Raw genomic sequence first — 5,381 nt, 5'->3', positions numbered from 1 at the left:
CACACACACACACACACACAGATTCCTTCTTTTATAGTTATAATATGATAGCCTCACATGAGGTGAATTGAATAATCAAGATTACATGTTAAATTAAAAATAGATTTAGGATAGGATTAAGGCAGCACCCCCCAATGTATTTAGTAGCCCAACATGGGCAATGATAAAAACGTTGGGGAAGGTTCATTTAATGGTAAGAAAAAATGTTTCACAAAATACAATCATATACAGGCTATGCTAAAGAATCAAATCATGTATCAGTGCAGCTTTGGTAGGCAATCTGATATTTAGAAAAACAAATTTTTCAAGAAGACAGTGAATGCCAATCACTTAACTTTATTAGCAACAGAACCATAACCTTTAATGGGTTACAAATGTATGTTTGTAATTTCAAATATGTTTAACCCAAAGAATAGATTTAACTTATGGGGATTGTTATGCGGTACATCACCCCCTGTATTTGTGTGGCTCTAACATTTTCAGGAGCTGCAACACAGAAGTTATCCACCGCTGCAGCAGGCAGTAGGTCTGAACTTATTGATGTGAAACATTAACAGTCTGGCGTTAAACCCCTTAAAATTGCTTTGAGTTTAGTGGCCGTGCGGTCCTAAACAAGGGCAGAGCAGCTGTCTGTCAGCTTTGGCCTGGCCAGCTATTTGGTGGAATGAGACGGCAAGATTGGTATCTAGCTCTGGGAATAAGATCAGGTCACGGTCTGATGGGAGGTTTTATGGTCTACAGGCTGAGCTGTTACAGGTTCGCACAACTGCCCACGACTAACTGGCATCTCACACACACACACACACACACACACACACACACACACACACACACACACACACACACACACGAGGGAAAGTTGCAGATTTTCAACCAGCTGAAGCGAGTCATCCAGCATCCGGCGGGTAAACGGGGACCTCTGGGTAGGGGTGCTGTTCATCTGCATGTACGGTAGTACACAGAGCTGGTTAAAACGCTACCGCTAGCCAGCTAGCTTTGGCTGGTCGAGGTGCTACCAAATGTTGAACAAGTCATTTTTAGAGCGACCAAAATGTTCCAACTGATTTTGATGAAGTGGAAATACACAGTGAGAGGGTCATAGTTTTAAGTTTAAAACACGGACAACAGCAAAAAACAATTCAAGGTCTATTTTAATGTTCACGGTTCCATGGTTAGCATTGCTAAGACTCTGTCTTGATTGACAGATAGGCGTGTAGCTACGCCCCTAATGCATCCCTTCTTTATCTTTTAATTTAAAATAAATGGGACCATAATTTACAAAATGACTTGAAGTTAGCGATTGAGACCATAATGTCATTGTGAAAATGTTCACTGGGGTATCAAGTGAGAAGTGAGTCATTTTCTCATAGATGTTTATAAAGTCAGACTTCTTTTTGGAGCCAGAGTACTCGGCAATTCTCATAATCCCATGCAACATCATCCAGATTCTGTATTTCCATCCATGATTTGGACTGAGAGCTCCCTAGAGGCAGAAAATGACATACTGTACGTTGAAGTTAACCAAACACATATAACAAAGCTTAATATAATGTTCAATTTATTTATTTATGATTTAAATACAAAAAATAAACTAAACATAGGGTTTCTCCAAAGAATAAGAATGTGCTGGACACTCTGCATGCATGCAGTTGGAAGTATGTGTGTTCCCAGCATGCGATGCTGGCATTTCGTGTGCACCTATGCGTGCATGGGGGATGCCATTTAACTATGAGGTCTCACATCCTTTGCACCACAATGCTTTTCTTCCTGAACATGGTTGAGGCAGATGATTGATGGTCTCTCCTCTCGACTGCTCTCACAATAAGACCTTTGAGAGGCGATCTGCTGGGTCAGGGGATGGGCAGAGGGTCTTCCACCTCTGGTGACTTTTGACCCAGACCTCTTATTGCCACTGCTTTGTGCTTGAATGGACACTGATTGAACAGGACAGTGGTGGCCGTGAGAGACGAGATCTTCCCCTGTGGGGCTACGTCAGTGTGAAACAGATTCAAGTCGATTCAATGTATACTTGAAGATGCAAACACACTAAGTCATATGCACAAGTAGAACATATTGTTCCATTCATATTTTTAGTTTTATCTTCATTGTTTTTCTGTACTTTGGCAATACTGTACAACCAGCATTCGTGCTCATAGTCAATTATGTAACTACTAAATAAAGTTGCCTTTATATGGCAGATATCATGGAAGAATGACAAGTGGGATTATCATTGTATGATATCTGTAAGTTATCATCTTAGTCCGGGGCTGAACTAAGATGATAACTTTGTCAAACCATGTTCTGAATATTGAGTACAGCACCTTTAAAAAGAAAAAGGAACTTAAAAAAGCCATTTTAAAATGTAAACTGATCATTTGAACATCTTAAGTGACGATGAAAAAAGTGACATTTAAAATGCAAAAGCCTAAAGGGAAAATCCTCAAACTTAAAGCTTGAATTGTAAAGATAAAATTGAAAATGGCAACGTAAATAAGAAAAAAGGGAAACATCAAACTCAAAATGGGAAATGGAAAAGCTTAATTGGAAGCTGGTACTTCTATTAAAAATGTAAAGGCGGGGTTGGTAACTAATTCCAATATACAGCGACGCAGCGGTGCTCATGCCCATCTGTGTGTGTGTGTGTGTGTGTGTGTATGTGTGTGTGTGTGGGGGGGGTGGCCCGAGCGCAGGGGGAGAGGTTAGACGGAGCCCCCGAGGAGATGCAACATTCATATCTTGCTTGCTTTTGAACATTACCAACCCTGTCGTTAAAAAAATAAACTGTTATTGTTTTGCATTTGCACTTTATCATTTGACAGTTTAAATGTTATCTTTTCCATTTTCTATTAGGCCTTTGCCATTTGGTTTTTCAAGCTGTATGTAAACTGGTGTGTCGCCTTAAGGCTGGAGGGAGGGTTTAAAATGACTGGGGCACAGATCCACTTTATGATCAGCAGGGGGAGACAGAGAGCACGGTGCGGAGCAGAGTGAGCAGCAGTACCAGAGTTCGAGAGAGGACTATTTATAAGAAAAAATGGCTTTAACATGTTCGAACATTTCTGCCCATATGGCCTCATACACTCCAGTAAAAGGAGCGTGAACTCCACAGCAATTCCCGAGAATGCAGCGGAAAGTCCAGCAGGTTAGAAGCTAACATGAGCAACTAGCCATATTGGCTGTTATTGGCATGCATGACATTACGCTGATACCATGGCCACTTGCAAAATATAAACAGGCAGTGTCAAGTTATCTAGGAAGTAGCCTCGTATTGCCAGACCTTCCTCCACAGCACTGCAAAGGAGGGTCTGGCGAGTCCACGCAGCATTCCAGGATGGGAGATTTTTTTTTTTTCTTTAAACCAATCACAATCGTCTTGGGCTTGGGCCTCTGCAAAATAGCCTCGGGAAGGAACTTGTTTAGGTGGAACATGTGTAAGTTTAAAAGTGGACAGATTGGACAGATAGTCTAGCTAGCTGTCTGGATTTAACCTGCAGAGATTTGAGGAGCAGTTAACCATTATAATTACCATGGAAAGAAAGTACGTTGACGGACATCCGGCCGAAAATGATGGACATCCGTCGAATCTTGCGTCGGCACCAGAGAAACCCTGTGAATGAATCATCGATATAGACTATTTAGGGATCAATATGCTATAAGAAACAAAATCCTCTTCCTGCACAATTGTTAATATTATGAATATGTGTCTGCTAGGAGGTGCTGGCTAACGGTGAAAACTGTCTTAAGCAGACATCTAATTTACTCATGGAAATGCATTAACTACCACTGCAGAACATAAATACTAGTGTTGTCCAAATGAAGCTTCATGAACTATTAGTTTTGTTTGTTGATCCCACTAATTGGTGCTCTTGGTGTAAAGGAAAAGGCTTTAAGGAATGATAACTCAGTATGCTTTTAACCCTTTGTTTAACAGAGAGTCCAATCCAGTGGGCTCAGAAAAGAATGAAAATGGTTGATGCATCTTCCTTTGGACACCCTTAGTGCTTCTATCTTATCATACCGCACGCAGATCATGTTGTGCTGTAATCACTGCCGCAGGGAAAAGAGTTCTCCCCAGCAATTCAAATGATCCATAGGTGACAGTGTCTACAAAGGCTGCCTCACCTGCTGTTGTTACTTCGAGACATGCCGTCAGTGGTTGCCATGATAATAAAGCTCACCCCAGCCTTCATAAATAGAAGTGTCTTTACCAGGACTAACACAAACAGGAAACATCCATTTACATGGCAGCTACCTCCATCTAATCCATGACTCCTTCCTCTTTTTTTTATACTCCATCTGGATGTGATTTGGCTGTAGCAGGGGAGACATGCCGCCCCTACCATACTGAGCCAAGACATACTTTCCCCATTTGCTTTACTTCCTTGGGCAAATAATAAGGGCCTTTAAGTTTTGAGGGGGAAAAATAGTGAGAGTTAGCTGAGCAATGAAGAATAGACCTAGGCAAGAAAAAACATAGAAAGTGAGTTAAAAGGCTGTCTTTTACTGTCCTATATACATTTAGAATGCCAAGAGGATGATTTTGAAACGATGTTGAACTTTTAAAGATTCGATATTCAGCTATTGTTAAAATGTTGAATGAACTAAGATACGTTTAGGACTTTTGCTGTTGGAAAAGCTGTTACAGTTATGCCTGTAAGGAAGCTTTTGCTCGCCACTGTTGCACTAAATGCTTGGGTCTTAAATTGTAAAAATAGTAGTGTGGTCTAGACCTATCTCTAAAGTGTCTTGAGATAACTCTTGTTATGATTTGATACTATAAATAAAACTGAATTGAAGTCAGCTAAATTCTGATAAATCTTTTCTAGGAGAAAGGTGAGAGGAGCAAAGGACAAGCGTGGAAAAATAAGAGAAGCAAAGAGGGGAAAAAGTAGAAATTTGGAAGGAAAGGAAAGCATCTGGTTGTGATTTGCATGCAGAGGTATCTCCTCTCTTTCTCTCCCACAGTACTGTGCTTCTCTCTGACAGACTGACAGAGCTGCAGGAGGTGAGCACTGCCAGGAAAAATAAAAGTACAGGCAACGTGTTTGGGAGTGGAGGCTGAGAAGAGGGGGGAGGGGAACTAGAGGGGTTGGAGGTGGTGGTGGTGGTGGTGGTGGTGGTGGTGGGATACTGTGAACAAAGGCAGCCAGTCAGGCCAGCTGCAGAAGGCTAGAGTAACATATAGGGTGAACAGGCCTTAAAATAAACACAGGAATCAGAAATGGTTGTCTGGATGTCACACACTCTGGGACCTACATCTGGAGGTCTAACTAGTTTCGATCATTAGACATCATTACTGCTGCTCCTTTTTTTTCCCGCTTTGGATGCTGAAAGCGCCACAGTAAGGGACAAACAGCAACATCAAATTGAGGTACTCTCTG

General features: G+C 41.4%; 1 long non-coding RNA gene across 1 annotated transcript in view; it reads right to left on the bottom strand.

The window, feature by feature from the left end:
* LOC116702904 (uncharacterized) overlaps positions 1–1,208 on the bottom strand; it is an 18,345-nt gene extending 17,137 nt beyond the window's left edge. The window contains exon 1 of the long non-coding RNA XR_004335286.1: positions 1,029–1,208. This is a non-coding gene — a long non-coding RNA (uncharacterized LOC116702904). The remainder of the gene's footprint in view (positions 1–1,028) is intronic.
* Positions 1,209–5,381: the final 4,173 nt, after the last annotated feature.

The sequence above is a fragment of the Etheostoma spectabile genome, chromosome 15 (genome assembly GCF_008692095.1).
Source record: "Etheostoma spectabile isolate EspeVRDwgs_2016 chromosome 15, UIUC_Espe_1.0, whole genome shotgun sequence".
Taxonomy (NCBI): domain Eukaryota; kingdom Metazoa; phylum Chordata; class Actinopteri; order Perciformes; family Percidae; genus Etheostoma; species Etheostoma spectabile.
This window is presented reverse-complemented; position numbering and strand designations above follow the sequence as displayed.